General features: G+C 49.4%; 1 protein-coding gene and 1 long non-coding RNA gene across 6 annotated transcripts in view; one reads left to right on the top strand and one right to left on the bottom strand.

Annotated features, from left to right (window-relative positions):
- The window catches only part of ZHX2 (zinc fingers and homeoboxes 2), a 163,446-nt gene that overhangs the window by 124,304 nt on the left and 16,141 nt on the right, over window positions 1–23,001 (bottom strand). The gene's annotated exons all lie outside the window — the stretch shown is intronic.
- Window positions 4,668–7,805, top strand: LOC131494522 (uncharacterized). The gene is made up of 3 exons (XR_009253449.1): window positions 4,668–4,795; window positions 5,708–5,813; window positions 5,928–7,805. It is a non-coding gene; the product is annotated as an uncharacterized LOC131494522 (long non-coding RNA).

Raw genomic sequence — 23,001 nt, 5'->3', positions numbered from 1 at the left:
TTTGAGAAAGACTCAATAGGCCATTGCTTTGAAGATGAAAGAAGGGTCCATTAGCCAAGGAACACAGGCAGCTTCCAGAAGCTGGAAAAGTCAGGGAAACAGATTCTCCCCTAGAGCCTCCCGAAGGAACAGCCCGGTGATACCTTGATTTTAGCTCCGTGAGACCCATTTCAGACTTGTGACCTCCACCAAGCTTGTGGTAGTTTGGTACAGCAGCCCTAGAACACAGACAATGGAGGATAACTCGAGTAGGACACAGGAGCCCTGGGGGACTAGTCCTGAACCGGCAGCCCTTGCCCTCTCAAAGCCTCTATTTATCTATTTCTCCCTCTGAAAAACGAGAGCACTGGTGAGGGTGGGGGATGGCTGGCTCAGTCACTACAGCACACAACTCTTGGTCTCAGGGTCATGAGTTCAAGCCCCTCATTGGGCGTGGAGCTTACTTAAAAACAACAACAACAACAACAACAACAACAGCAATAAACCAAGAGCACTGGGTGTAGACACTCTCTGATGTCCCTTCTGGTTCGACACTGGTGGTTTTATGAAGAAGAGGAGCAGCTACCATAATGCAATGACTGGCAACTGGTTGTGAGGGTTGACAGAAAACAGCCTGTCCCAGAGCGTGTTTGGTGGAATTTAAATTCTACGGGCTGCTGATAAGGGTCAGTCAGAAAAGAGGGCTATTCATGCAGCAAATTATTACCCATCACTTACCAGGCACTGTTCTGAACCCTGGGGAGTCGGTGGTGAACAGGACAGATGACCTCCCTGCCCTCACAGAGCTCAGATCAGAGAAGTGAACTAACACACTCTTTGTTAGGAGAGAACTAATGAACAGGCCAATTTCCACTGGTCATTATACCACGAAGAAAATGAAACCTGGTGATGAGACAGTGTGGGACAAGGAGGCCAGCTTCTCCTGGTAGAATGGTCTGAGCTGGCCTCTCAGGGTCAAATTCGACCTGGGCTTACGTGATGAGATGAGCTGGGCGTTTGAAGCAAAGGGGGAAGAAGTATGAAAAAATATTGAGCTAAATAAAATTAAACAGAATTCTATATGGGAGAGTCCTGAGGGTTTGAACATATCAGTTGGTTCATGTGTTCGCTGTCCAATGACACATTATTTTATTGAACCAGGCAGTGTTCTAGACACAAGGGATACAGTACTGAACAAAACAGGCAAGGTCCCTGGTGCGTGGAGCATTGTGAGTGTGGGGGAAACAGACAATACAAAACTCAACAGATAAATATAACATCAGGATATAAAAGGACTCGGAGGGGGCACCTGGGTGGCTCGGTCGGTTGAGCGTCCAACTCTTGGTTTTGGCTCAGGTCAAGATCTCATAGCTTTGTGGGTTTGAGCCCCGCGTCGGGCTCTGCTCTGCGCTGCCTGTTTGGGATTCTGTCTCCCCCTCTCTCTGTGCCCCTCCCCTACTGGTGCCATCTCGGTGTCTCTCAAAATTGAGAAACAAACGTAACAAAAAATAAAAGGACTCTGAGGAACAGAACGGGTATGGGGATAGGTGTTGACAGCGGTGGTAATGGTGGTCTGGGAAGATATCTGGCGTAGACATCTGAACAGAGAATTAACATGCAAGATGAATCGGTAGGCAGCATTTCCCAAACTAACATGACAACACAACCCCTTTGTCCCAGAGCATCACGCAGGACACAGGCTCCTCAGAACACACTTTGAGAAACCCTGGCCCAGAGACAGCTGAAGCATGAACCACACTCTCGCAGGACCGAGGCTAGCATGTCAGGATGGAGACTATGAATCTCATGAATACAGAGTAAAGCATTTTGTGCAGAAAGTCCCCGCCTCCAAATGCCTATCAGAAAGTAGGAGAGGGGCGCCTGGCTGGCTCAGTTAGTACAGCATGTGACTCTTGATCTTGGGGTCGTGGGGTCGTGAATTCAAGCCCCATGCTGGGTACGGAGCCTACTTTAAAAAAACAAAAAAAAGCAAGTGGGAGTGACTGGGAATTCTCTGCTTGACTGCTAGTTAGTAAAGCTCTGCATGCTCTCCTGAGCCATCCCAGACTCCCCCTCGGTTCTGCGGGATTCATGAAGCTTGAGGATAAGGTAAGCCCATGATTGGATGAGTCGGCACTAGCCCGTGCTGGTTTTCCCCAGAGAGCAGAATATAAAAGAATAGGAATCCTTTTTCTAGGATGTTATGTTGCAAAGAACATGTATTTGTTTTTTCAAGCGTATCATCTGGGTGACAACGATCAATGTCCACATTTCCAGGGATCTTTACCCAAGTCCCCCTTCAGTTCTGATTAAGGAATAAATGGTGCAGCCTGGGACCAGAAACAAGATCTGGGGCCCGAATAGGGCCTACGCTCATGCAAAGCGCACACCCTGAGAAAAAGACCAATATTATCCCCAGGAAGCCACAGGGAGTTTCACTGCGAGCAAACCCCACCGTCCCTGCGATGTCCTTTCCTGTCTAGAGAAGGCCGTCTGGACTTTCTCACAGCTCAAGTCAGAGGAGGCACATTATGTATTCAAGTCCTGCTGCGGCAAGCCTTCCAGCACGCCATCCTGCCTGGGCTCCAGCAGAAACACCTCTCTGGGGAGCAGGCTCTGTTCGTGGTAAGCTGGGCTCCGGGTCCGCCAGAGGAACCGCTCTGAAAGCCCACAGAACGTGGCCTCGCCTGGCAGGTGGTAATGCCGTTCACCTTCCTCGTTCCCTAGGCGAGATGTGAGCTCAGACAGATGGGGGGGGGGGGTCTCTTCCCATGAAAGCCAACGCCTTTCCCAAGCCTCTGCTTCCCTGAACTGCCTGCCCGAGCCCCCATGTGGTTCCTCTGCTTGGATAATCCTCCTGCCCCTTGTCACCTTCTTGTCACCTGGCATCTTTTTCATCTTGGCTCAGTGTCACTTCCTCTGGGAAACTGTCTGTCTTGATCGGATCAAATACCACCACTGGGGGTGCTTAGGGCACATCGTGCCTCTTTGACGAGCACCTGCAGTGGCTCTGAGTCCCAGGTCCTGCCACTCACATCCCTTCAACAAATCCCATCACCTCCCCGGGCCTCAGTTGCCGAAGGAAGGGAGGTGAAAAGATGCTCACTGTGCTTCCCTCCCTGTCCCCGCGCTCTGAGATTTCCCTTCCTGAGACAACAGTCACACTCATTTACTTAGCGCTGAAATGACAGAGAGAGCCACAGTATTGGTTCCCACACTTTTGAAGACACGCCATCCCTTTTCAAATGATGCTGTCTAATCCTAAAGCAGGGAACGGGCGGAGCTACTTTGCTTGAAATGGGCCAAAGTCTGGAAGCCCTTTGTCTCTCAGCCTCTGAGGTACCTCCCCCGCCGAGGGCTCCAGAGGCACGGGTTTCAAGCCACTCCCTGGGACAGGCCTTCCAAATCTAACACTAGGGCAAGTTCCAAAGTCCACCCACTCACACCCCATGCTGACTGGTTGCCTGAATTCTGTGGGGTCCGCAGATCTTCTACTGACAAGTGTCCAAAAGACACAAAGGTCTGTCTGTTCCTCTTGAAGCTTTCTTTCAACATGTCTGATTTCACACGTAGCTCCGGAGCACGCACGAAAGGGGGATCATAAAAAGGTAGGAGAGGAGAGACCCATCGGTAAGCCCACTTCCAAATCTGTGATATGGACACAAGGGCCACAAGCACTGGAGCAAAGGACACAAGCAACCGCTGTTGGCGCTGCCCGCTCTCTCACAGAGGAGGCACGGACACCCATGCGGGGGTGTGCTGGCCCTCCACACATCTCGGGCGCCTGAGTCCCATCGTCCTCAGCGGAGCCCCCTAGACCCGACTTCGGAGTTCTGACCGCGGAGGGCCGGGCAGCAAATCAGCAGACCTGGCCACCGGTCCCCAGGAGCACCCAGCACGGTCACGGGCACGATCGAGGACTTGCAGTAGTAGCCCACCCCCCCTCCAGAATTCAGAATTTACTGGAACACCTCCTACCGATCACTATCACCCAGGTGTGAATCGCTGGGGGGCCTTCTACAGCCAGAGCTGCACACTCCTTTCTTTCTTTCTTTCTTTCTTTTCTAACACCTTCCAAATTCATCACCCTCGACGTGGTGAGCAAAAGAACGTGCAGACATTTGTGGGGAAGGGGTGAGTGCCCCTGCTTCCCCTATGTCAGGGAGATACCAAAACCCACTGAGAAATCATCTGGGAGTAGACTCCCAGGGTGGGCCTTTGTGGGCACCTGTCCAAAGGTTCCGATTTGGAAGCCACAACAGCTGGCCTTTTGGAGCCAGAGAGAAAGCTTTCGTATATGGAGACAATTGATTATTATTATTTTTTTAAAGGCTCCAAAACCTCCTCTAAAGCCATCTCCTGTACTTAAACATTCCCTTAGTTCTCCCCCGCCCCCCCCCCCCATATTTATTTGGCTTATAAAAACGTATTAAATCAGTAGTCACTCTGCTGTCTCAAATGTGTCTACTCTCAGCCCCACGGTCTGGTGACAGTTCTCTTTATCGATCTCAAGACAGCAGCCGAAAGTCCTATAGTCCTGTAGGTCTCCCCCTCCTCCCCACTGCCTGCCCCTTTGTCCTGTCCGGTCCTCTCCAACTTACTCTATGAAGGCTCGGTGACAGACACAGCAAGCTGGAAGGGGAGGGAGGCAGTGCTATTTATAATTCGGCAGAGTTGGCCCTCAGAACACGGCCATTTTTTCCAGGCGGACTGCCAGATCCCACATTCCCCAGGCTCCATATATGGGCCTCTCACAGGCCCCTGTGCCCATAGCCTTGCCTCTGAGGGGACCAAGGCCGCCTGGCAAGTCAGGAAGGTAAGGCCCGATCCGCTCCTCCATGGCCGTGGGGGCCACAGCCAGCCCGGGAGCCTGGCCTCCCCGTGCTTCCCCTGGGGGGTGGTCAGAAAGCGGGGAGAAAGGAATAAGAAACCCTGAGGTCCCAGCCCGAAGGAGTTGGAGAGCAGCCGGCTTTCTCTCCAGGGCTTGAATAAGAATGGCGAGGAAAAAATGTATTCTTGCTACGAAACATTAGGTCACCCCTTGTTTTTTGCCAAGTGGTTTTCAATTGTTTCCATCGAGATGTGACTGAGGTCCACGGCAGCCCTGCCAGCCCCCGAGGGCTCCGAAAGCCGGATTTATGGACGCCCTTGGATAGGCAGATGGGAGGGGAAGCCCAGGGAGGGTGGGCAAGCCAAGGCGAGGGAGCAGGGCTTTGCCAAGCAGATATTTTCTGCAGGCTCTCAGCTTTGATTAGCATATATTAAGGGCGCAGAGAGAGAAAGGTGTCCGGCCTCTTGTGGGCATTTGGACATAAACGCCCCCCTGCCCTCCAGAAACCAAGCACTGAGGCAAGAGGAACCCTGACGGGTTGACTTGTCACTCCAGGCTTTTCTCATCTCTGTCCCTTCTAGGCCAACGCCTGTCAGGCCAGGCCGGGGCCACAAATGGGCGGGGGGGGGGCCTGGAAAACCCCCCTCCACGGGCATGTGGGCGATTTTACTTCGATTTCGTGGACTGTTTCTCCAACCTCCTCAAGAATGGTCTGCAGTGGACACAGCTGTGTCAAATCAAGTTCAAGTCCTTTCTCTAAATAGCCTTTGTGGCCATCTGGATATCTCTTCCTTAGGATGGAGAGCATCTGGTATTATTATGAATTGTTATTATTAATATCAATAATAAGAGTCTGCCTTTATTGAGTGTTCACCATGCCACCCACTTAACATATAGCATCTCATTTAATCTTCGTAACACCCCCAAGAGATGGATGTTCTTCTGCAGGTGAGGAAACTGGGGTGCAGAGAGGTGAAGCAGCATGTCCATGCTTACCCTACGGGTAAGTAGCAGACCCCCACGCCTGTCCAGCTCCTCACTTCCCACCTCTCTGCTCTACGTACCAGTTCCTGTCACTTGCGTCTGCGCTGTCTTTGTTCCTTTTTTCTCCTTGCAGGTGGAGGCCCCTTCTTAAATGTGTTGTCCCTTCTCTTTTCTCCTGAGCATCTAGGACAAACTAGACCCACAAAGACTCTTCACTCAGGAGGCAGTTCTTCGGCCAAGGGCACCTCTCACCTGTGAGCTCTTTTCAGCGTAGGAAGGATTCTGGATTCTCTGTGGACCCCGTGGTCTCTGTAGCCTTCCCTGAACAGCCAGGACCCTCTATCTGTGGAGGTCCCAGCCGTCCCGTTACTTGCTTGCCTGTGACAAATATGGGGCTGGCACTTCAGCGGGGAGAAGAAGCAGCAGGAGTTGATCAATTCCTAAGCAACAAAGATCCTGTTTTCATGCAAACGTCCTCGGCATTAAAACAAAAACAAATTCTTCCCGGGGCGCGTCCTGGATGCCAAGTCTCCTTGCAAGACACATTTTTAAGCGGGGTTCTGCGCCTGCGTGAGAGACTAACGGGGAATGGGAGGAGAGCTGTGAGCCAGGTTGTCAGGAGGCAATGCAGGACCTTAAGGTGGCATGGCAACAAGTGCCTTGAGTTCTGAGCAGGTAGGGACCACCAAGGGCTTCCTGGAGGAGGGAGTTATTCCGATTCAACTCAGCGGTCTCCTGACTGATGGTGTTGGCCTGATCTTGCAGGACCTGGGTGCCCACCAATGCCAGCACTATTGGAACATCGCCAGGGTCACTGGGCTAGCCCAACAGTTACAGAAACATCCACAGGGCATCTGGCCTCCAGTTGGCTCCAGCCGTTTTGTCCTTTATGAACCCGGGGGTTCAAAGGCAACACTGTTAACAGCTCAAGGGCAGGGCCACACAATTCACTTTCGGCCAATAACTAGCAATACCAGGACTGCAGCATTTTAGTGCTGCAAGATCACCTGCTACCACCCCCTTACCGATGATGCCTTGCCCAAGGCTCCCGGTCCAGCCAAGACTCCAGCTCAAACCTCTTTTCTCCTGCTCTCTGAGACCTTCTGCGCAGCCTCCTTTTCTCACACTGTGGAGGTATTCTCTGGCTTCAGCACATGCCCAGAAGCACTATTGGGCTGGGTACTGGGAGACACGGAGCACACGGCACCAGGCTGCAGTCTTCTCAAGGTAGCCTGCGAGCAATTCCAGGGTAGGAGGAGCGCCTTCCCAATGCATCTCTCTTCCCAGCGCCTACCACAGCAAGGGGGACAGGGCAGGCAAAGGTCTGGTGCGGGGCACAGTAAATGGGCAAGTCTGGCAGGATTAAAGGGCCCATAAAGGGGCTTTGTGGCAAGAATCAGCTAATTAGAGTGGAAAGAGCATGGACTTGGGGTAGAAAAGATGTGGGCTGGCATCCAACACTGTCACCATGTTGGGGGATTGAGAGGGTTCCCCATTATCCATGTTCTCTTCCTGCCAAGCATGCAGCTGGACTCCACTTCCCAGTCTTCCTTGCAGTTAGGATGGTCACGTGGCTACACTCTGGCCAATGGACTGAAAGCGGAAGTAATGTGGGGCAATTTCAGGCCCAGCCCCTGAAAACTTCCCACATGTGGTTCTTCATCTACCAATTGACCCAGAGTGCTCCCAGGACCGGGTTCCCGAATCCCTGTGTGGAAGACCACCTGCCAAACATCTGCACTGAATCGTGTTTGCAGGAAATAAACTCCTTAAAGCGTTACGCTATTAAAATTTGGGGGTTACCGCTGTTAGCCCAACCTAATACAGTCTCTTACTAGCCATGTGGCTTTGGATAAGTTTCTTAACCTCCTGAAGCTCCAATTTCCTCATCTGTAAAATGAGAATTTAAAAAACCTTCCTGAGAATGACTGGGCTAACATTTGTGAAGATCTCACAATTAAGGCTGCATTATGACTTTTGTGAGCCCTACACATTTTTGCCTTTATGGGTCCGGTCCCTTCCTGCATTAAATTAAAAAAAAAAAAATAATAGAAATAAAAAAACAGAAAAAATTGGGTTTTTAATATTACATCGGTATAAAGAGGAGTACAATCCAGGCCAGATAAATCATGATATTTATTATTGTTTCTTATTTCTATATTTGATTTTATATTCATTATTATTATGTTCATTTTTTCCTTCTGATTTTAAGGGAAATTAAAATCAAACATTTTCTGGGGCTCTGAAAATATCGTGGGCACTAGGCGTTATGCCTACATACCTAACGGAGAAGATGACCCAGCTTACTACAGTGCCTGGCCCATGATGCATGCACTGAATCAAAACTATTATGGATTTTTTTTTTAAGTTTGTTATTTTGAGAGACAGAGAGGGGAAGTAGGGCAGAGAAAGAGAAAGAGAGAGAGAGAGAGAGAGAGAGAGAGAGAGAGAGAATCCCAAGAAGGCTCTGCACTGTCAGCACAGAGCCCAACGTGGGGCTCAAACTTACAAATGGTGAGATCCTGACCTGAGCTGAAATCAAGAGATGGTCAGTAAACTAACTTAGCCACCCAGGTCCCCCCAAACTATTATGGATTAAAAAAAATAGGAAGATGGAAGCATGAAATAGCAACAAATGGTCATGAAGCCCCTTTCACATACTTCATTTCCTCCAACTCTCACATCCACTGTATGAAATGATTCTCACTTCTATTTTCCAAAGAGAAAGGTGAGGCTCGGAGAGGTCAAGGGTCATGCTCAAGAGGGGTAGGAGCCCCGTGCATGGTGCCTCATATCAGGCAGAGTGCTAGACACCTGTCTTTGTTACTTTTCATTTTCTCAACGTGGTACGATAGGGATTCTTTTTTTTTAATCCCCATTGTATGACTGAAAAAAAAAAAAAGATACTGATGTAAGGACAAGCGGCTGAGCTGAGAACTGAAACCACTTCTGGGGCCAAATCTAATGCTCCCTCTACCACCTCGCCTTTCCATCTATCAATAGCTCTGTCACGAGAATTGATACATGGCAGTGTCTATGGAGGGTGTCAGACGCCCCAACACCTTCTTTCATAGAGCAGAGAAGAACCTGCACAGGGCTGAAATCCAAACACATCATGCCAGATCAGACTTGTGCTTTCTCATTCTCCACCCAAATGTACTCCTTAGAAGGTCTAATTATAGTGACTTCTATTTTCTTGTAAATAATCACATCTGTCATAACTGATTTAACTGATTCAAGGCTCCAAGTTGGCAGTCTTGGAGGCCCGAGCCAATGTGTCAATTACGCCAAGAAGGCTGTAAGCAAAAGTTGCACGAAATGGAAGAGAGAAAAAAAAATTAGTCACAGGCATATAGATGGTGGGGACCAATATGTGCTTTTTCACAACAGTAATATCAACACAAACTCCTAAACGTGGCCAATGGGTGTCAATCCGTCGGCAACCTAATTTAGTAAAACAGACACAGCCAGCCAGATCCTAGGGAATAAAAACAATCTTTTTTAGTGGAGACTCAATCCTAGAAACTGGTTTCTCCAATATCTTTCAAGTCTAAGTAAATACCCTCAGGAATTTGCCACGGCTCTTTATGCTTGTCTTCAGGAGAAAAGATGGGTTGAAGGACTCACGTGATTCAGGAACATACAGCTTTCCCCTTTTTGAAAGTTTGTGTTATGCCACCTCACCTTTATGAGAGATCTCCCTTAGTACCTGGCTTCGCTAACGGAAAGAAATGCAAAATGGACTTTCTATGGAAAAAAGGGCAAAAAATGAAAATAGCATTATTAGTTTTGCAGCAGCCATTAAAGAGATAGCTGCACCCCAAGCAGGGAGAGTGGCCCCACCAAGATCCTTCCCTGGGACCTACACTTAGAATCTCGGCGTCAACTGCCTGTGCTTTGACTTATTTTGTGCATCCTGTAGCAAGAAGTGTCCTAAGGTATCAGAAAAGCCTGAGAGGTTTTTTGGGGGCTTGGGGAACTGAAAAATTTCCTATACAAATGAATGGTAATTGCTTCTTTGCTTTATGCCGCTTCAGCTTGCTCACGACAGGTTTCATAGGAACACTCTACTCTAGGACAGTGGGGGAAACTTGAAGTCTTAGTGGCTATATTTGAGCGTGGCTGTTCAGCCAGCACAGAGTGGTAGCTAGAACTTTCGATATGGACTTGGGTACAAGTCTCTCTCCACTTCTCACTAGTGTGACTAAGCAAATCATTTAACCTTCCCCAGTGCATCTCAGCTTCCTCATCTATGAAATGGTGACAACCTAGAACCCTCGTGGGACTGAGTGATCTAATGACTCAGTATGACAGCCTGTTGGAAAGTGTAAGCACCACATAAATGCTCATTATCATTATTAACAGATCAGCATATACTGAGTGCTGTTTTCAATCCATGGGAATGGCTTCTCTCTCTCCTAAAATAACTCCAAGCACAGTCATGCTTTCAGTCACAGAGGGGAGGTGAGACTTCTTTCCTAGGGAGGTGTTTGAAAGTCGTCTTGCCAATTAAGCTCTGAAAGTCCCTGTGTCTGAAGGGAAGCTTCGAGAAAGGAGTATCTTCCAGGTAAGAATGTGGGAAAGTAAAAGATGGCTCTCATCCACTCCCCAGTTGCCCACGGGAAATGCTTTTGGTGACCCCAATCCTGCAGCTGGTGTAACTTCCTTTGGTCTTGGTCCATCAGTGTGAGCAGAGGGGTTAAGAGCAGACTCTGAAGCCAGACTTCCTGAACTTTGAGTACTGCTCCGCTCTTTACTTATGGTGTGATCTTGGACAAGTTATCTGTGTTTCAGTTCCTCATCTATAACATGAGGGTAATAACAATACCTACCCCTTAGGGTGCTAGTGAGGAATGAATGAATGAATACATGTCCAAAGCTCACAATAGGACCAGGTACATAGGAAGCAATTAGCATCCGGCTTGCAATGGCCGTATTACAGTCATTGGCCTTCCCCTCATCCCGTGTTCATTACATGCATGTTTAACAGCTTTTCCACACCAACCCCCTTACTAGGAAGGAGATTCTTTAGTCCACATAGAAGATCTGAAAACAAAACACAGTATTAAGAACTCCATGATCTATATACCTGAATCTGCAAGAGAGGCCCAGGGTCACCTCCTTCAAGGGCAGTTCATTTCCAGGGTAGAGGTGTGGGGGAAAAAGGCTCTGGACTGAGAATCGAGAGGCCCAAGTCCTAGGCCAGTGCCATTTTGCCCACTCTGTGGCCTTGAGCAAATCACTTCATCTCTCTGGGTATTAATTTTCTCAGCTGTAAAAATAGGGGACTTTGGTTGTGAATCTCAGTTTATTCGTCTGTAAACAACGATAATAGGAATAACTATCCTAGAACACCACATCATGTAGTGCGAACCAAATCACGCATCCCGTGTAAAGCTGGACAAGGGTCCTGAGCATGGCCCATAAGGCTCTGGACCATCCAGTTCCTGTGTCTCCTGGCCCACGGCTCTCCCTTCACTTGTTCTGTTCCGCACACTGGCCTCCTGGCTTTTCTCCCACTCCCCAGGCACACTGCTACCACAGTGCCTTTGCCCCAGCTTTGTTCCTCTGCCTGGAATGCTCTTTCCATAAATAGTCCCATGGCTCACTCCCACACCATTTTCAAATACTGGATTATTATTTTTTCCACAGCTACTATCACTTTCTTGCATAGTGCACGATTTCCTTGCTTATGATGACTACTACCCTTTATTGTCTGTCTCCTCCCAGGCCAAGGATGTGTGTTCCATGAGGGCAGGATTCTATTTTGTTTCTGTCCCCCAAAAGCCTAGAAGACTACCTGGCACATAACAGGTGATCAGTAACTATTTGATATTTACTGAATGAATGAATGAATGAAGAGCACTTTGTACAGCAAGAAGGTGCTTACTGAATTTGGGGCAGCCTTCCTAAATGTTAGGGGGAGATTCTTACTCCTCCCCTGCCTTCTTTCCATGAGGAAGGATCCTTACTGAGTCACCCTGGACCTGTTTCCATCCCTGTCACCCACGTTTGCCTAGAAGTGGAGTAAAGCATCTCGCTGGCAGATGAGTCACTGGTCCATTTCTTGACTCAATGAAGTTAAGCTGCAAACTTCACAGATGCAATTTCTTTGCCTGTTCTGGCTCTGCCATCAGACAGAGCAATGCTCTAAGTGAGTGAGTCTGCTTTGCAGGCTCACAGTTCCCTCCTCGGGTTCTGTGTGGGGTGGGGTGCAGGACAGGGGGCGTTAGAAAGACCTTCTAGCCAGCAGATGTACGTAAGTCATGCTCACTAGCCTGGCTCTGTAAGGAACAAAGTGGACATTAAAAACAATTTTTTTTTTAATGTTTACTTTTTTTTGAGAGAGAGACAGAGAACTAGATGGGGAGGGGTAGAGAGAGAGGGAGACACAGAATCTGAAGCAGGCTCCAGGCCCTGGGCTGTCAGCACAGAGCCTGAAACGGGGCTTGAACCCATGAACCATGAGATCATGACCTGAGCGGAAGTCGGACACTCAACCAACTGAGCCACCCAGGTGCCCCACTTGTATCTCTCCTGATTGGTCTTGAACCTGGTCAAGCAACAGCACTGTGCCATTTACTGACCCCTAAAACTTCAACTAAATATTCCAAATTTTAACAAGTGAAGCCTTATGTTCTTTGTTTCCAGACTGTTTTCGATCCTAGTCGCTCCTTCCACGTATTAGTTTGAGAATGTCCCACTTTGCACACAATACTGCAAACTGCTGAGCACAACTCTGTGAGGAGGCTTGTGACTGGCTCGCTCTGGACACACTCTGTTCCCAATGCTGCTAAAAACTATCTCCACATCCCTCTTCACACCACTAGTCCTTCCGGGACCTGCAGCCCATACAGCCTTTCCTACCCAGGATCTGCGGTGCCTCAAGGGTTCTGTCTCCCGCTCTCTGGTGGGACTTGATGCTGTTCTTCAAGTCATTAGATTTGGCTCATTCTTCTTGAGATCTTCTAAATGGCTGTGCTTATCATCCAATAAACCCACTAATACTCCCAGCTTCATGTTATTTCTGACCACAGTGAGATGCAAGTAACCATTGCCCGAAGGTCTGCAAGGTCTTGGGCATGGCACGAGGCATTCTCCTTGCCTTGTCCCTTAAACAAACCGATGAGGCAGGTGTTACTATCCCCCATTTTACAGATGAGGAAACTGAGGTTTTCAGAAGTGAAGCACCTTCACGTATCACTGTAGCTTGTAAGAAGCAGTGTGAGTTCCAAAGGCCACACATTGGATGACTCCTAGGGTTAGCATTTAGGTTAGAATAGGGGTGAGCCCAGAGAGCCAGACTCGCCACCAGGAACCTCAGTCCGGACAATTCTACTCAGATCTGTCAATACCCTTTGGTGCGGTCATTTAACCTGCAAACTTATCCAATGGCATCATCCAACATTTCTCCATCATGTTTCCAAAGAACGCATGAGTGGCTTTCTCAAACACCTTGATTAATACCAGAGATGCTTGACTTGGGGCGTTTTCCTCATCTACTAGCTCAAAAGCCATTTTTGAAGAAATGAAGCGAATCTGCTTCACTCTGATCTCGGTGAGTCCATGCTGGATTCTACTGACCACCGTTCTTCCCTCTCACAGCCCTGGCCGAAGAGTCCAGGGAACCTGGAGATTTAAGGAAGCTAGGTCCACCACTAGCTGAATCCAGGGGTGAGGGGAGACCTGTAGTGAGGCACTGTCTGCCTTCTCCAGCACGTTGGTGGCAGGGAGGGGAGATGGCATTAGAATCAGGAAGCAAAATGATTCATTTGGCAAGAAGAGATCTGTCCAAACCACTTGCCTGTTGTAATTCTGGAGCACTCGGCTGCTCTAGGCTGAAACAGCAACCCCAGACTGCGTTCCTGAAGCATTCAGGAAATAGTGACAGCAAGTCATTTAAGGAACCCAGAAAAACAGCCTGCATTTATTAAACTCTTACTATTTGCCAAACATTTTGCACAGTGCTGGGTTTACATGATCTTGTAAAATGCTTTATCTTTCTTAAGTTTACTTATTTATTTGGGAGAGAGAGTGTGTGGGAGAGAGAGAGCAACTGAGCAGGGGACGGGCAGAGAGAGACGGAGAGAGAGAATCCCAAGCAGGCTCCATGCTGTCAGCGCAGAGCCCAACACAGGGCTCAATCTCAGGATACTGAGATCATGACCTGAGCTGAATTCAAGAGTTGGACGCTTAACCAACTAAGCCACCGAGGCGCCCCTCATAAAATGCCTTAAAACCATCTTTAGCAAAGAAATACATGCTCATAATTAAGAAATGAAATACTACAGAGGCTTATAATGAAAACCACCAGCTTATGATAAAAGTTAACCCCCTCCAACATACTCCCCAGAGGCAACCTTTTCTAACTCTAGTTAGAAACTTCTAGTTCTTTTGGCAGCCACTTCTCCAAGTATAGGATTTCCTCTAATCTGCAAAAATATTGTATTATGTAGACAGTGATTACCTCTCTTTACAGATGATGAAATGGTGGCACACTGTGGCCTCTGGTCACACAGCTGGAAAAGGGTGGAGTCATGATTCAAACTCAGGTCTGCCTCACTCTTGGTCCTGCTCTTTTTTTTTTTTTTAATGTTTATTTTTGAGAGAGAGAGAAAGAGACAGACAGACAGAGTGCAAGTGGGGGAGGGGCAGAGAGAGAGGGAGACACAGAATCCAAAGCAGGTTCCAGGCTCTGAGCTGTCAGCACAGAGCCCGACGCGGGGCTGGAACTCACAAACCACGAGATCATGACCTGAGTCGAAGTTGGATACTTAACCAACTGAGCCACCCAGGCACCCCTTGGTCCTGCTCTTAAACTTCACACCCCACAGCCAGCCTGTCTGGAGCTTACCTAGTAAAGGATGTGGCTCAGGTCACATCAGGCACATGTGCCCCCGATGGCTTGTGAGGTTACCTAAGGTCTAAAATCACTTCCAGCAGACATAACTAAGTAACACCATGGGATCGCGCATAAATGAGCTCTCTTTGCCCCTGGGAGGTTTGTTTTCAGCTCTTCTTTCTAGTTTCTTTGGGTTCTTCCTCCTCTAGCCACTTCAGCCGTCTCTGCCCTTTCTGCAGTGATACAACTGCTAATAGGACTTCAGAGGGCGGGTCTCTGAGGCCCTTATTTCCCTCTGGAAGCTTCCTCAAGCTGAAAGGTGGTACAGAGGGCATTTGTCATCATCTCTGTTAGGATGTTGCAAAAAAAAAAAAAAAAAAAAAAAAGACCAGTCCCTCCCAGATTCAGGTTTTATAAAGAAATGATTTTCCTTTATTTTGTGGCTGTAGCTAGTGCTTGAGAAAATGTGTGTGAGGTGCAAAATGTAACATTGACAAGATTTGTTAATAATATAGCTGCTGGGGGTGGGGGCGCATGGGTGGCTCAGTCGTTTGAACATCCAACCCTGGGTTTCCGCTCAGGTGATGAGCCCAGGGTTGTGGGGTCAAGCCATCGGGCTCCACGCTCAGCGTGAAGATTCTCTTCTCTTTCTCTCTCTCTCCCTCTGCCCCTCTCCCCTGCTCACATGTGCGGCCTCTAAAATAAAATAATTAAAAAAAAAAAAATAACATAGCTGCTGGTAAGGAGCTCCAACCCAGACTGGTCAGGTTCAAATCTTAGAAAGCGCCCTCACTAGCTTCCATATCCTGACAAGGTACTCTCCTTCCTACAACTGATTCTGCAGCTGCAAACCTGAAAGGGCGTGCTGCGGATTATGGATTATGAAGGATGAACTGTGTGGGTTAATACATGTGCTTTGAACTCTGCTGACCAAGGCCAGTGCTGTCATTTATTAGAAACCTGTTCTAGCACCCTGCAGTTTACGTGAGGTGCCCACATACACTGTATGTCCTCATATCTATAAGGAGTCAGGGCAGAAACGATTATTAGTCTCTTCAAAATATTTAAAGGTATAATTATTAGCCCGTTTTACAGATGAGTAAGAAAACTGGAAAGAAAAAAAAAAAAAGGCGACAGGATGGTCCAGAGTCCGAAGGAGTCACTAAGAACCCTTTTGAACTTTCCTGCTAACAAGGCTGGGTGACTTCGGACAAGTCACTGTACCTCTCTGAGCCTCACTCGTAAAATAAGAGGGCCTTATCTTACAGAGAGGCAACAACACTGAAGTTCAGAGAAGGTATCCCGAGTCAGACTCTGGATTTCAATCAGCGGTCTTCCACTCATCACCTGGGTGACTTCGGGCGAATTACTTCATTTCCTGGTGCCTCCGTTTCCTCATCTGCAAAATGGGGCTAATAATAGACCCCCACCCTAGAAGGTAGTTATAGGAATTGAATGAGTAAACCTGTGTTAACATCTTGGGAGGGGGCCGGGCACACAGAAGCCCAACATCAGTGGTTAGTACGGAGCCTCACGCGGCCCGCCCTAAGCCCTGTGTGTCAGTACCATGATCCCTACCTTGACTGTAGGGTGCCCACTGGGCAGGCTGCTGGCTGTGGTTACCAGGCTGGGTGGCCTCCGACAGGAGTGTTAAATTTGCCATCTAAACTCAAAGGCCACCTGCAAGGGCCTAACATTTCAATCTGAATGGAAAACCCTATTGCTCTATTTCTACCTACAACATTGACGATGCCGTTTTGCTTTCCTTCCCATACAGCCTGGAAATCCTGAATAAATGTCAAAAAGAATTCATGGAGTCAACAAATATGCACGAGTATTAAAACTCTTGGGAGTGAACCATGTCCTACATTACCAGAAGCTTAACGGGATGAGACTTTCAATTTCATTACTCGATAAATATGCCCATTTAGGGCCCAGGTGAGATGGCTACAATTTGTAGCTAATAAGTTGGCTGGAAAGTGTCTGAGCCCGCCTAGGAGCCCGCGTTGCCTCACATTTTAGGGCCCAGCCACTGTGACAAAGTAGCAGAAGCAATCATGGCTCCCGCTCACCAACCACACAGATCAGAGGGTCACAGGACGGCAAGGTCCCACCCCGACTTCGAGATGCAGAGAAAATGAATCTTTATGTGCCTCACCTTTCCTATCTGTCAAATGGGACAAACAGGAATACCCCATAAATGCGGCTTAAGTGATTCAGAACAGTGGCCATAGCAGGTGCACAGTCAAGGTTAGGTGGTACTTGTCACGTAAGACAGCCTCTCTCCAGTTCCAGGGGCCACCCCTCCACTTGCTCTTTCAGGCCCTGTAGCTGTCGCTCACCCAGGGCCTCCCCATTTCCTGCTGGCTCTACTCATCCCTGTGCACCTACCTGTGAACGGTCCATTCACTAATTCCCGTGACTACTCCACGTTCTGTCGGGGGCCCTGACTCAGATGCCTGTATGTACTGTGTCCTAGGCAGTTTTCATGAATTTCTCTAATGCTCCAGCACTCTTGTGAGGGAAGCATTATTGTGCCCATTTCTAAGGACTAGAAAACTGAGGCTTGAAATCCAGTCCCAGTTTCACAATTAGGAAGCTGTTCAGCTAAGTTGGAAATTCAGCCCTAGCTTTCACACCCAGGCCTAGTTTAACGCCCAGTGAAAAGGAAACATGTATCCATGGCTTCCCCAAAGCTTACAGAGAAGATGTGATGACAATCTTCTATGACAACTCCTCCGATAGGAATAAGAATAGTGACCCTGACAACAGCCAAGGGCACCTGGATTGGAGTGTTAGTCAGAGATGGCTTCCCGGAGGAGGAGATATTAACCCGACTCGTAAACGATGGGGAGTTATTCTGGGAACGAAGAAGAAGGGCTACCACGTATAAATTTAGGTCCAGAGGGAGAAGAGAAAGAAGACGCTTTTTCAGGAGCTGCAAGCAGTTCAAAACTCCTGGAGCAGAGCGCTCCAGGGGGAGGGAATGACGAGAGGGGGCTGCGTCCTGCCCAGGGAAATGCCACGAATGCTGGGCTGAGGACCTGGACCTTTTTCACACCAGTGTTTGCAGAAGTGAGGCTTACACAGACAGTGCTCTGGTCACCTGTCTGTGACTGCCAGCCCCTCCGAGACAGAATGTCTATTTCAAACCTTCAAACCCAGCCCGGAGCTCTGTATACAACAGGTGCCCCAAAAATGAGACTGACAACTGAAAAAAAATGATATTTGAGAAGCGCTCCTCTGGGTCTGAACAGATGCCGCTCGTGCCCTACCGCGTGCCCCCTTCCGCGCACTTGAGCCTCATAGAATTCTAACTGCCAACACCTGTGTTTCCTTGCTTGGGGGCTCTCTCTGGTTTCCGGGCCCACTTTGCTTCCTGAGTGGGTACTGGTGAGTCCCATGCCTGTCACACCCCTTGGGTGGGCCATGCGGTCCCGTGAGCTGCGGCCCCAGGTGCCCACCGTGGTAACTTGCTGGAAAGTACTTTGTGCCCCCCCCCCTTCTCTTCCTAGGCTCCCTTCCTGGCTCCCTGCCAGAGCTTCCTATACTTCTCAAATAAACCACCTTCACTTAAATCTTTGTCTTGGGGTCTCCTTCTGAGGAGTCAAACGAAGACCATCTGATTCTTGGTTTCATAGACTGAAAGGGCTTCGGGGGTAAAACTCTTCGGGGGCAGGAGATGGATGGTCCACAGCAGGTTAGTGGTGGGAGCGGCGGGCATCCTACGCGCTGGTTGAGGGCACCGAGTGGCTGCTGTGCACCCAGAACCAACCCAGGGTCCCGTGTTCCAGTCTCAGCTCTGGACACAGTAGCATCTCCTGGAAGGAACACGGGCCTTCGAGGAAGGCAGATCTGGGTCTGAATCCAGACGGGGCCATGTTAGGCAGGTGGCTCCTATCGGAAGTTAGGTGGCCTCCCAGGACCTCAGCTGGCTCAGCTGCTGTGATGTCACCCAAGTGTCAAAACTAAGGAAAACACCTCGCTAAGAGAAACGAGGCTCCTTTTCGTGTCTTTTTAGGAACTCCGTGTTCTCTGTTCTAGCTGCTTTCTGCACACCGCCAGTCTAGCAACGATCGCATCCTATGGGCAACCTCGCGTTTTACATATTTGCCTCCTAGGAGCCTGGAGGCACCTAGAAGACGGGGGTTCAGTTTTGCTCAGCTTGGCATCCCCAGCATGTAGCACCCCCACAGCTGGCACACAGCAAGCATTCGATGAATGTTTGTTGAGCGGACGAATGGTAATAGCGAAAGAACAAAGAACACCTACTAGTGACGATGGGTTGTCTGGAGTGTTTGCACGTTCGTGGGATCTCAGTGCCGAGTCCTACTATGCGCCGGGCATCGTTCTCTGGACTCACAGGTGTGGTCAAGGCCGCCGTGCTCCTCCCTCACGTAGTGGCTTACTCGCCAGAGGGACAGAGCAAAATGTTTCTTGACCCAGGCTGCCCAGCAGACCAAGCCAGGAAGCTTTTAAGGAGTCTCTCCCAAGATTCTGGTGGAATCACCTGGGGTGGGGCCTGGCGTTGGGATTTTTTTAAAGCTTCTCAGGTGAATATAACGGGCTGCCAGGGCTGCGCACCAGCGGGATCAAGAGAGAAAAATAAGATCATGTCAGGGAGGGAAGAGGGTTGTGAAGGAAACAGAACAGGGCATGTGATTTGGCCCCAAGGTTGGCAGTGGAGGGGGAGGAAGGGAAGAGGGGACAGTCTCCCCCCAGGAGACATTTGGCTGCATCTGGAGGCATTCTGGGGAAGGTGCTGCTGGCATCTGGAGGAGGAGGACCAGGGGTGCTCTCCACACCCCAAGGGGCACAGCACAGCCCCCACGACAGACAACTAACTGCCTGACCCCAAATGTCGGCAGTGCTGACGTAGAGAAACCCTGGTCTGGAGGGGCAGGGGCAGAGACCACTTCAGGGAAGGCTTCCCCGTGGAGGCGAAGGTCGAGCTGGAAAGTGAGTTCTAGCACGAGCCTCTGGAGGAAGCGACGAGAGGCAAGGAATGTGAGGTGGGCCCGGAGCCACCATCACAGCCTCAAATAGAAAGACACCAGATGGCTAAACCACCAAGTCTGGCTCTGACCACCTACTAACCTAAGAGCCCTCGAACCTCTGCTCCTGGCATCATGTTGGGGTTGCTCGCTGGGGCGGGGGAAGGGAGAGGGAAATTCGGCCGCTTTTGCTTGGCTGCTTTCACTTTTAAGTCCCCACCCTCTTTCCAGGCTCCAAACCGAACCGGAAAGGGGGAAGGAGAGGGTGCTAATCCAGGCTGACCACTCAGAAGTCCCCAACACCACCTGCGGGCCTACCTCCTCCCGTTCTCCTGAGGCATCTCCCACCCCCAATCCCTGGTGTCCAAAAGCTCTAACTGCTGGGGGCGGGGGGAAGGAGCCTGCTTTGGAGACATCCTGCCAGCTTCCCCCAGCCCTGGGAGAAGTGATTTCCCAAGAGAAACAGGGATCCACAGAGCCATAAATAAACACGGCATTCCAGAGGAGGAGGGGTGGGAGGGCAGGTCTGGCCAGCTTTGTCCCCCTCGAGGAGATGGCCGGTTAACTTTTCCAGCCAGGCACTGGGACCTGAGAACCTGCCAGCCCTCTCTCCAGCCACCCCCACCCCCCACCAGCCGCCCCCTTCTCGGTGCTTCCCTGTAAATCAGTTGCAGACCCACTGCCTTGGGAGTTTGGACTGTCAGCAGCTGCACGGAGCAGCCTGCTTGCTCAACACCACGTGGGTTTTCCAAGGAAACGTCACCATAGTTCCACGGGCAATTTTGGTGGAAAGTCGAGTTCTTTTGTACAAGGCTTCTAGAAAGGTCTGAGTCAACTGGCCGCTCGGAGGCAGCCAGGGTGGCAGCAGGCCTCTGACAGCTGGCCCTACCTGCAGAAGTCCTGCCAACCTGGAGTGGGCAGAGACAACCCGCCCTGCACACTTCAGGTTAGAGAAGTGGCTCAGAGGCTGTAAGGTCACCCCTACTTTACGAGCAGGGAAACTGAGGCTGGAGAGGGAAAGAACGACCCTCTCAATGTCAGCAGGCAGCGGGTGGCTGAGCTGGGTGTCTCCAGGCCTCCTGATTCCCATCTGTGCATGGAATTTCTTTCAGGCCACATACTTGTTCCAGAATCGTGGGGAAGTTCCACGAGGACTCATCTGAACAGAAAGACAGTGACTGTCCAGAACTGGCAGTCACCTTCCTCCAAACGTGATTTGGGGAGGGAGGGGGATGGGAGGACACTGCCAAACATTTCTGCTTCCTTACTTTCTAGATTTCTCTTCTGAAATGAAAACATTCCCCTTGTGTTTCCAGAGCCCCTGAATAGAAGCTCCGTGTCAAAATCCTGTTCATGAGGAAAGATGTCAAGTCCCAACTTACGAAACTCATTTCACAAAAAGGGGCATTATGGGAAATTTGCAGGAACATGTTTACTTAAAAAATTATTTTATTAAAAACTACACTTTGCCCAATTTTGCCCAAGATAACCTGAGAATTTTATTACAGGCACCCACAATGAAGTAGGTAATTAGGGAATAAATAGTCCCCTTCTGCAAACCTAGGATTAAGAATTTTCTCATGGGTTGTTATTTTAACCAACCCTACACAGTCTTTTCATTCATTAAAAGCCTTGATTCACAGAGTATCTACAGCTCAGAACTTACAAAACAATTAGTCTCAATGTGTAGTTTCTGCGACTAAGGTTGTACACAATACCTATGTCCTGTCAAAGACTCACAAATTAAACTTTTCAGCTGTACTACGTTTTAGCTGTGTGTATGTTGTGCGTGTGCACCTGTGTATGGCCCGTGTATGTGTATGTGTGTGCATGTGCACCTGTCTACACAAGATATAACTTCCAGTTGCAGGTTTTTGTTATGTTTTTACAAGTCTTGCAGGCAAGCCTCTCACATGGTTTTCACTGGGGGGGAAACCTGTGTTCTTTGTTCTTTTACTCCTGTGGTTTAATATGATTTCCATCCTCTCTCCCTCCCACCCTGCCTCCCCGCCCTCCACTGCTCTCTCCTCCCTTGGGAAAAGACTTGGCACGAAGTGACCACTAGCTATCCTCATGACTAATGCAAGCATTTGCTGTTAACCTGCATTTAGGGTTGCCGATAGCACATGGTGCAAAGATGTTTCATTAGTTGCCAGAACAAATGACCCACGTGCCAAATCTCCAACAGCTTGTGTCCCGGATAAGGGTCACTGTGGGTTCACTAGTGCTGCCTGCCTCAGAAATTCCACAAATATTTACTGAGCAACTACTCTGCACAAGGGGTGGCCACTAGAGCTTGGGGCTCCACCGTACTGTCCAGGACACGGTTTCTGCCCCTCTCGGAACGGGTTGCAGGCCTGGCACACAGCTACCATGTGAACCCAGGATGGGAGAGGAGGGCAGGATGTGATGGAGCCGCGATGAAAGAGATGTAATAGTGGCTGGGGTCCTCTGTCATCAAGGGCATCTGAACTGCAAGACAGACGGACGCTTGCCCCACCAGATGAGCTACAGGAGTCAAAAGCGTTTTGTTTTTCTCGTAAGTAAATTCAAATGCCTGTCATTTGTGCAAAGCAAAGGCGGAGGGTTAGTGGGCGGGCAGAAGGACAGGACTCCTCCAAAATCTCGGAATGAGGGAGGCTGCCCACAGCCCCGGATCCAGCCCTGTCACCTGGATGGAAAACTTCTCACGGTCAGGAAGAAGGAGCCCTGCAGGCCCCCTCCTCGGATTACCAGGATCACTAAAGCCAAGTTCTCCTCACCTCGGAGATAACCGAGTCATGCCATTACTTTCGGAGACCCAAACTCCACAATTTAAACCCTGAGTGAAAAAATGTGATGTTCACCAAAACCAAAACTATTTAATAGACATACTTCCCCAGACATATACCTCCCCCACCTCCACCCCCCCCACCCTGAAAGTCTAAAATGATTAGTTTTTGTCAGAGAACTTGGCCATAAAATTCTAATACCGAAAACAAGCAAGAAAACCACACACACACACACACACACACACGCACACACACACACGTGAAGCACAAGCAAAAAGCACAGGGTTGGAGCCCAGGTTCCACTGCTAATCATCTGACATTGTACGTGTCCTTTACCTTCTCCATGATGGAGGGACTGCTTCCTCAATCACCCCCTCAAATCGGGGGGCTAGACGGGAGATGAGGCTGGTCAGCGCTCCTGCCCCGGGCACCCGGGGCAAATGGAAAGGCATACTGTCAAAGGTATAAAGTGCCTAAGAGGGGTAGAACCCTGTATCCTTAACATTCCTGAATGGAAGCGCAGTAGAGGGAGGAACACGTCTTGAATCACTGGTAAAATCTGTTGCTCTGGAATGCGCTTTGCGACTGAAACATTTTAAA

This window comes from Neofelis nebulosa, chromosome 14, assembly GCF_028018385.1.
Source record: "Neofelis nebulosa isolate mNeoNeb1 chromosome 14, mNeoNeb1.pri, whole genome shotgun sequence".
Classification (NCBI taxonomy): Eukaryota; Metazoa; Chordata; class Mammalia; order Carnivora; family Felidae; genus Neofelis; species Neofelis nebulosa.
Note: the sequence above shows the minus strand (reverse complement) of the source record. Positions and strands in the feature narration are given on the sequence as shown.